General features: G+C 35.2%; 1 non-coding gene across 1 annotated transcript; it reads right to left on the reverse strand.

Moving 5' to 3' along the window:
• Positions 1–1384: 1384 nt before the first annotated feature.
• LOC115941599 (U6 spliceosomal RNA) lies at positions 1385–1491 on the reverse strand. Its single transcript, XR_004076333.1, has one exon. It is a non-coding gene; the product is annotated as a U6 spliceosomal RNA (small nuclear RNA).
• Positions 1492–10231: the final 8740 nt, after the last annotated feature.

Here is a 10231-nt window from a genome sequence, read left to right on the forward strand (position 1 = left end):
TTTAGTGCTCTGAATATATCATGCCAGTCGTTTCTGGCCTGCCAGGTCTCTATAGATAGGTCTGCTGCCAATCTAATGTTTCTACCATTGTAGGTTACAGATCTCTTGTCCCGAGCTGCTTTCAGGATTTTCTTTGTCTCTGAGATTTGTGAGTTTTACTCTTAGATGTCAGGGTGTTGACCTATTTTTAATTGATTTTGAGGGGGGTTCTCTGTGCCTCCTGGATTTGGATGACTGTTTCCTTCCCCAAGTTAGGAAGTTCTCCACTATAATTTGCTCCAATATATCTTCTGCCCCTCTCTTTCTTCTTCTTCTGGGACCCCAATTATTCTAATGTTGTTTTGCCTTATGGTATCACTTATCTCTCGAATTCTTGCCTCGTGATCCAGTAGTTGTTTATCTCTCTTTTTTCTCAGCTTCTTTATTCTCCATCATTTGGTCTTCTGTGTAACTAATTCTCTCTTCTGCCTCATTTATCCTAGCAGTTAAAGCTTCCATTTTTGGTTGCACCTCATTAATAGTCTTTTTGATTTCAACTTGGTTAGATTTTAGTTCTTTTATTTCTCCAGAAAGTGATTCTCTAGTACCTTCTATGCTTTTTTCAAGCCCAACTAGTATTTTTATAATCGTCATTCTGAACTCTAGTTCCAACATCTTACTAATGTCTGTATGGATTAGGTCCCTGGCAGTCAGTACTGCCTCTTGTTCTTTTTTTTTGAGGTGATTTTTTCCATCTTGTCATTTTGTCCAAAGGAGAATAGATGAATGAGAGAACAAAATGCTAACAGGGTAACAACGACCCAGAAAAACATACACTAAACAAATGAGAAGAGACCGAAACCAGGGGGAAATGAAAGGGGGAAAAAAAAAAAAGAGTATGATCCGGCTGGTGAAAATAACAGAGCCACATACTAGATTTTTGGTGTATTTTGCCCTGTTAGAAAAATTGCCTCCCAAAATTTTAAAGAAAGAAAAACATATATATACAAAATAAGGGTAAATACGATGAAGGGATGGAATATGATTGTAAAGTTAAAAAATAAAAAGATTTTAAAAAAAGAATTGATAAGAAGTTGGTTGAAAAAAGAATGAAAAATATTTAAAGAAAGAGACAGAATGTGATCAGGTGGAAGACTAGGACAATGTCATATACTAGATTTAGGGTATATTTTGGTCTGTTATAGGAAACTGTTTCCTAAAATTTTAACGAAAGAAAAATTTATGTATATATACAAAAAATAAGGTTAAATACAATTAAAAGATAGAATATGACTGTAAAAATGAAAAATTAAAAAAAGATTTTAAAAAATTGATATGATGTTGGTTGAAAAAGGAAAGAAAAAAAATTCAACGAAAAATAGAAAAAAAATTAAATTATAAAATTAAAAATATGAAATGCTTCACAAATTTGTGTGTCATCCTTGTGCAGTGGTCATGCTAATCTTCTTTGCAACGTTCCAATTTTAGTATACGTGCTGCCGAAGCAAGCACTAAATTAGTCTTTTTAAAAAAAGATTTATTTATTTTAGAGAGAAAGGGGGAGAGAGAGAGAGCATGACTGAGGGGAGGGGCGTGGAGTGGGGGGAAGGGAGAGAATCTCAAGCATCCTCCGTGCTAAGCACAGAGCCCTGTGTAGGCTGATCCCATCACCCTGAGATCATCACCTGAGCTGAAACTAAGAGTCAGATGCTCAAAGTACTGAGTCACCCAGGTGACTCAATTACAGTCTTTTTTTAATGCTCAGATTGTCTTCTCATATGCCAATGAGAGCTTCTTCAGGTTGACTGAAATGTCCTTTTCACATGACCATATTAGGCTTTGACAAATTCCTTGATTGCTGGGAAAGAGATGTTCTAAGATTCATTTTGTACATTCATATCCTGCCGTAGACCTGAAATCAGCTATTTCCCCAAACACCTCTGATTCCTTTAGTGGAAATTATGTTTAGAGACCAAAAGTGGATGTTCTTTGCCATTGGGTTGCTACTGATTCTTGCTCTTTTCAGTGTATACAGCTAGAAATACATATTTTTAGATAGAAAATATAAATTATAAGCTTATACTGGTATTACAAATTCAAATTTAAGATTATAGAGTTTTACTCGACCTATCTGATTTTGTATTTATATCTTTTTTCCTACATTGAAATCTTGGTTCTAATAATATTAACATGTATTCTAGTTCCTTTATATACACATAAAATAGTTCCAAAATAATACTTATATTATTGCTACTAATTGTATTGTTTGTAGTTTAAGATTTCTCTCTCTCTTTCCCTTACCCTATAACTTACTAGAGATATATAGTCAAAATGCATTGTCTTAAAGTCACTTGAAATAATTCTCTTCTTTGAATGGTTATGCTATCATGCAGTTACTCTTTTGAAAAATACTGTATCATTTAGATTTTTTTATCTTTTATTTATTTTTATTTTTTATTTTTTTAAAGATTTTATTTATTTACTTGAGAGAGAGAGACAGCGAGAGAGGCAACACAAGCAGGGGGAGTGGGAGAGGGAAAAGCAGGCTTCCCGTGGAGCAGGGAGCCTGATGCAGGGCTCAATCCCAGGACCCTGAGATCATGACCCAAGCCGAAGGCACTCGCTTAACTGACTGAGCCATCCAGGTGCCCCTCATTTAGAGTTTTTTAATGGCTTATAAATCGAAAGGGATATATTTGTTCATGTAATTAAAAAGAAAATAAGAAAAGTCACAGACTGGGAGAGAATAACTGCAAAAGATATATCTAATAAATGACTGTTAGCCACAATATATAAAGAACTCTTAAACTTCAATAATAAGAAAATGAACAACCTAATTTAAAAAAGTAAAAGGCCTCACTAAAAAAATACACCTGGCACATGACCCTATGCAAAGATGCTCCACATCATATGGAATCAGGAAATTAAAACAATTAGATACTACCACATACCTATTAGAATGGCCAAAATCCAGAACACTAACACCACGAAATGCTGGTGAAGTTGTGGAACAATAAAAACCCTCATTCATTGCTGGTAGGAATGCAAAAGGTATGGCTAGTATGGAAGACAGTTTGGCAGTTTCTTACAAAACTATACACACTCCTACCGTATGATCCAGCAATAATACTCCTTGGTATTTACACAAATGAGTTGAAAACTTCGTCTACACAAAAACTTGCAGACTGATTTTTTAGTAGCTTTATTCATAATTTTCAAAGCTTGAAAGCAACCATAATAATATCCTCTAGTATGTGAATGAATAAATGGTGGGACACACAAACAATGGAATATTATTCAGTGCTAAAAAGAAATGAGCTATCATGCCTTGAAAAGATGGGGTGGGGAGTACTTAAATGGATATTACTATGGGAATGAAGTCATGAAAAGGCTGCATACTACATAATTCCAACTAACTAACATTCTGGAAAAGGCAAAATTATGGAGACAGTAAAATCTGATCAGCGATTGCCAGGGAGGAAGGAAGGACTGGTAGAGCACAAAGGATTTTTAGGTTAGTAAGACTTTCCTACACGATACTATAATGATGGACACATGCCATTACACATTTGTCCAAACCCACCGAAAGTACAATACCAAGAGAGAAATTTAGTTTAAACTTTGGGTGATAATGATGGGTCACTCTAGATTCATCAACTGTAAAAAATGTTCATTCTGGTGTGGGATGTTGACAATGGGAGAGACAATGTTTGTGCAGGGGTTATAAGAGAATTCTTTGTACTTTCTGATCAATTTTGCTGTGAACCTAAACTGCTCTAAAAATAAAGTATATTAAAAAATGTGAAAGTTAGTAAGGTTTGATCTAATGGTTAAAATGATATCACCAAGGACTTGACTTTCCCCTATATCTCTTCTTTGCTTTTTGAGGTGTTTTATCTCTAATATTCCTTATGGTGGCTTCCTCTAAAATCTTCATATTTTTAAATTATAGTGATAGCTTAAGTCTTACATTCTCACAGAAATAGAGAACATAAGAGAGATAGTCTCTTTTAGAGACTCTTTGACAGATTGGGGAGGAAGTGTTTCTCCCTTAGAAACAGAATGTTCTCCCTGAAATTCATTGGCCCTGATTACATTTTGTGTACAACCCTGAGGTAATCACTGAGGCAGTGGTATAGAATAGATTGATGGAGGGAGGTTAATCAAGAAAAGGATAGAAAACCCAACACTGATCATTTGTGTAAGGGAATGGTTCTTCAGAAGAAATAAAAGGTTAATTAAAGATGCATTTTTTATTTCTCATTTCTTCCTGTGAATTTGAGTTATCATCCTTTCAGTGTTTCCTATCAGCTTGAAGGACTTCCTTTAGAATTTCTTTGAGAGCATTTTGCTCAAACTCTTTTATTCTTTGTTTAGGAATATTTTTATTTCAGCTCATTTTTGAGGAAGAAATTGGTTGGATACAGAATTCTTAGATGATTTTTTAAAATCAGCATTTGAATACTGTACATTATTCCATTGCTTTCTGGCATTGTTCCTGATAAAATGTTAGTCATTAATCATATAGATAATCTTATACATGATGATTTTTTTTTTTCTTAGTCTTCTCAAGATATTTTCTTTGTCTTTGGTTTTCAAGGCTGACTATAATGTTTCTAGAAGTTGATCTCTTTGTGTTCATTCTCTTTGGGATTGGTTGAGATTCCTGGATCTGCAGATTAATGTTTTTCATCATACTGTAGAAGTTTCCAGTTATTATTTTTTCAAATAGTGTTTTCAGTACTTTTCTCTCTCTCTTTTGGGAACTCTAATTACACTTACATTGGTATATGTGACCTTTTCCTATAGATCTGAGGCTCTTCTTCTTTTCTCTTCAATCTTTTTTCTCTTTGGTTATTAGTATAATTTCTATTTCTTTCTTCTGCCATCTTGAATTGGCTATTAAAATTATCCAGTGAAATATTTATTTAAATTATTGTATTCTTCAATTCTAGGATTATCATTTGGTTCTTTTTCAATTTACATATCCTTTTTGAGAATCTCTCTTAGTTGACTCGTTGTCATACTTAACCTAAATTTGTTAAACACAATTTCATTTATTGGATATGTTGTACATATTTATAGTAGATGCTTTGAAGTCTTAGTACTCTATATCCTACATCTGGGAATATTAAGAGATGGTTTCTATTGACTGATTTTAACCTGAATATGGGTTATAATTCCCAGTTTCTTTACAGGTATCATATTTTTTATTGAAAATTGGACACTTCAGATAATTTTTGTAGCAACTCTGGATTCTGAGGGCATTTTTGAAGGTTGTTGTTAGTACTTTTTTGTTTGTTTCTGTGTTTCCTAACTTGCCTAGGCTAAATCTGTAATATGTATCTCCTGCAGTGCGGGGCTACTGAAATCTATTCAGATTTTAGTTTGTTTTTAATTTTTGTCTTATTTTGCTTTGTGTTTGTTGTTGTTGTCATTCTAACTTGTAAGCCTACTATTAGAAATTGACCTTCATGTCCACAGATTAGTAGTCACTGGATGATTTGACAGAGATTGTGTTTAAATGCCAGAGCTGACAGTTTTACCCAGCTTTGGGTGGTGGCCAATGGTGGACTCCATCTTCCCATCCAGAGGGTAAGGCAGCATAAACAGAGCCAGGCACCCCATGCCCCACCACCTGCAGCCTGCTGCCTCTTGCCTCAGCACCCAGATGTAGGCCATCAGGTGTCTGGTGGTAGGAGACAGATCTGTAGGTAAAACTTGCCTACTGATCAGTTACACAACCAATGCATTTCCTGGAGAATATATTCCCACTGTCTTTGACAACTACTCTGCCAATGTTATGATAGATGGAAAACTGGTGAATTTGGGCTCATGGGATACAGCTGGATAAGAAGATTATGAGTGATTACGTCCCCTATCCTATCTGTGAACAGATGTATTTTTTTTTTAAGTTTTTATTTAAATTCTAGTTAGCTAACATATAGTGTAATATTGGTTTCAGGAGCAGAATTTAGTGATTCATTATTTCATATAATAACCATTGTGCATCACAACAAATGCCCTCCTTAATAATCACCCATTTAGCCTGTCCCCTGCCCAACTCCCCTCCAGCAACCCTGTTTGTTCTCTATAGGTAAGGTTTGCCTTAAGGTTTGCCTCCCTCTCTCTATCTGCTTCCCCTATGTTCATGTATTTTGTTTCTTAAATTCCACATATCAGCTGGATCATATGATACTTGGCTTTCTCTGATGGACTTATTTTGCTTAGCATAATACACTCTAGCTCCATCCATGTCATTGCACATGGCAAGATTTCATTCTTTTTGATGCCTGAGTAATATTCCATTGTAAATGTGTGTGTGTGTGTGTGTGTGTGTGTGTGTGTGTGTGTGTGTGTGTGTACCACATCTTCTGTATCCATTCATCAGTCAGTGGAATTTTAGGCTTGCTTTTGTCATAATTTGGCTATTGTTGATCATGCTGCTATAAACATTAGGGTGCATGTGCTCCTTCAAATCTGTATTTTTGTATCCTTTGGGTAATACCTATAGTGCAATTGCTTGGTTGTAAGGTAGTTCTACTTTTAACTATTTGAGGAACCTCCCTACTGTTTTCCAGAGTGGCTGCACCAGTTTGCATTCCCACCAACAGTGTAAGAGGGTTCCCCTTTAGAGAAAGGGGACAAACATCCTCATCAACATCTGTTGTTTCCTGTGTTGTTAATTTTAGCCATTCTGACAGGTGTGAGATAGTATCTCATTGTGGTTTTGATTTGTATTTCCCTGATAATGAGTGATGCTGAGCATCTTTTCATGTGTCTGTTAGCTATCTGTATGTCTTTTTTGGAAAAATGTCTGTTCATGCCTTCTGCCCATTTCTTAACTAGATTATTTGTTTTTTGGGTGTTGAGTTTGATTTCTTTATAGATTTTGGATACTAACCCTTTATCAGATGTGTCATTTGCAAAATCTTCTCCCATTCCATAGGTTGCCTTTTAGTTTTGTTGTTTCCTTTGCTGTGCAGAAGCTTTTTATCTTGATGCAGTCTTAATAGTTCATTTGTGCTTTTGTTTCCTTTGCCTCTGGAGATGTGTCTAGTAAGAAGTTGCTATGACAGAGGTCAAGAGGTTGCTGCCTGTGTTCTCTTCTAGGATTCTGATGGCTTATTGTCTCACATTTAGGTCTTTCATCTGTTTTGAATTTGTGTATGGTGTAAGAAAGTGGTCCAGTTTCATTCTTCCACATGTTACTATCCAGTTTCCCAACACCATTCGTCAAAGACACTGTTTTGTTTTGTTTTTTTTCACTGAATATTCTTTCCTACTTTGTTGAAGATTAGTTGACCATATAGTTTCTGGGTTTTCTCTTCTTTTACATTGACCTATGTATCTGTTTTTATGCCAGTATCATACTGTCTTGATGACTACAGCTTTGTAATATAGCTTAAGTCTAGAATTGTGATGGCTCCAGCCTTGCTTTTCTTTTTCAAGATTGCTTTGACTATTCAGGGTCTTCTGTGGTTCCACACAAATTTTAGGATTGTTTGTTCTAGTTCTGTGAAAAATGTTGGTGGTATTTTGATAAGGATTGCATTAAATGTGTGGATTGCTTTGGGCAGTACAGACATTTTAACAATATTTGTTCTTCAAATCCATGAGCATAGAATGTTTTTCCATTTAAAGAGATGTATTTTTTTAACAGATGTATTCTTAATTTGCTTTGCTCTTGTGAGTCCTGCATCTTTTGAAAATGTTTGAGCAAAGTAGTGCCCTAAAGTGTGACCACCACTGTCCTAACACTCCCATCATCCTGGTGGGGATGACAAAGACTGCTGTTGTAAATGTCTGGGGCCCTCTCCTGCCCTGTCCCCCTTGGAAACTTTGGTATGCTTTGCTCAATAATGATGGAGGCTTTGCCTCAATGCCAAATTTTTGTTACAGATTAGTTTTTCCATAAAACCATTTTGAACAACAACAACAAAAAGCCTGGAGCCAAGTAAGACTTATATGTTGTGTGTATAGTGTGTATAAGATGAGAAAGAACATTCAATGTATAAGCCATTTATATATCTGTCCTGGTTTTTACCTGCTACTGGACTTTTTGAGTTTCCAGGGTCTATATGCACAAGCTCATGATATGACAAGAGTGTTTAAATAGCTCAGGGCCTTTCCAGTCTACTCTCCTGGAAGGCCTTTTTGGTTCTTGTGCAGAACAACACTAGGAATACACTTGCCCAAACCCAAAAGAAATACCTGACTACTGGAGCAAGGCAATGGCTATTCTTCAGATGCTACTTCCAAAATGTAATTTTCTCAGGAAATAATGAGCCCTTTTGTCCCTGGCAAAGAAACTACTGGTCCTCACGGCCTACACTGCCTTGGCAGAACTTCTACATTGCCCAAGATGGGAGTGGGGAGGTGGGATCAGCTCTAGGTCAGAAGGACAAATTCTCATTCTTCTTGCCTCAAGTTCAACAATTTTCAAATATAAATGCTTGTCAGATTGTTTGGTAAATTTCCAAAGTCCTGAAATAGTTGTTTTAATCACACTCATTTTATAGTTACTGTTTGGGGAGTATCTTATTCATCCATAGCCATAAGTTCCCTATAGTCTCTTTCATGAGCATAATAAGCAAGAAATAGAGCAGAAGCTCATGAGCAGAGAAAATAAGGAAACATATGTGTTTATTTTTAAAACAGTACAAAATCCTCAAAATAAAATAATTCAATGACCCTGCCATATTTTGGGTTTCTATATGAAAATCTATATACTCTAATTAACTTCCTATTATTATATTTTTATAAATTCCAGGCGAGAATATTTTACTAAACCAATTCTTTATTAAGCAACTCATTATGTGTATTTTAGCTTTCCTTTGTTCAGTTCTTAAATAGTAAATCTCTTATTTATTTACTGAACTTTTACTATTTTCTAATAAATTCTAAATGTTGTTCTATGAAGTTAGAAAACAACAGTGACAAAGATGCAGATTTTATATTCAGGGAAATCATAATCTAAGGGAGAAGCTAAACATTTGAAGCCCATTAAAATATTAGTTGATAGCAAAGAAGATATATTATTTGATCTTCTCAATACCTTCAGTAGAAAATTTTTATTTCACAAAAGGTGTTCTGTTGCCTTTGCCACCTTCTGCCCAACATACTTTCATGTAAGCAGCATCTATTGGTCCCCTGTGTGTTCAGAGAGAAGCACAAAAAACTATAAGGTTTTAGAAATCAGCATCAATAAATCTTCTGGAAGCCACTATCTTTTCTCAAAGTCTTCCTTCTTTCCCAGAGCTTTCAGTACACCCCTCCCCTGATTCTCCTGAATCCCCTAAGCCTTGGTGTTTTCTAAAATCTTAATTGAGTACTTAAAAAACTAAAAGTGAAACTACATCTTTTTAAGACAAAAACATTTCCAACTTTTTGTGATTAATACCAAGAAAACACAGAAGATTTTCATAAAAATCAACTGAACAATTGTTCTTTCATTGTCATTTCCAAGGAAATAAATGTCAAAGTGTAGTTTTATAGTGAAACATAGCAATAACCCATAAATTTCCCAGTGAAAGCAGCTCTATAGGGTAGATTCATGATGAGATGAAATGAAAGAAGCAGGATTAAGCAACAGTCAACTGATATTAAAATGTCAAACACAAGGTGAAAATAATCCTTTGATTGAAGATAGTACAGTTTGTGGAATTCACATGTTTTCACAAGGATGAACAACTATTTCAATAAAGATATTTTCTTTCATTTATTTGACAAGATTCTGTACTGATGAATAAGTTGAGAAAAAAGGAAAGGAATACCAATACTTGCCTCCTGTATAAGTCAAAATAGGTTAATTTATGCTATGATAATAAACTAACTCCAAATTCTCAGCGGCTTAAAGCAACAAAAAGTTACTTCTTATTTTTGCTGCAGGTTCCATGCAGGGCAGTGACAAAGTCTCTGTTCATTATAGCCACTGAGGCTGATGGAAGCTCAGTTTTAACATGCTTCCACAATCACCAAGACACAGGGAGGCGACACAGTAAATTGTGCATTGATTGTTAAAGCTCCTATCTGAAAGTGACATGCATATTTCCATTTCTTACTTCTCTGAGCAAAAAAAAGTTACATGGCCATTCCTAACTACAAGAGCAAGAATGTGAAATCCTTCCAGCTACCTAGAAGTACAACCAGAATATTTGTGAGCAGCCCTACCTACTACCTCTGCTCTTCATGCAATCTACAATTTAATGAGGTAAATTAGACATCTATTCCTATGTCATTATAAAAAGAG

This window comes from Leptonychotes weddellii, chromosome 8 (assembly GCF_054177405.1).
Source record: "Leptonychotes weddellii isolate Sample4059 chromosome 8, ASM5417740v2, whole genome shotgun sequence".
Classification (NCBI taxonomy): Eukaryota; Metazoa; Chordata; class Mammalia; order Carnivora; family Phocidae; genus Leptonychotes; species Leptonychotes weddellii.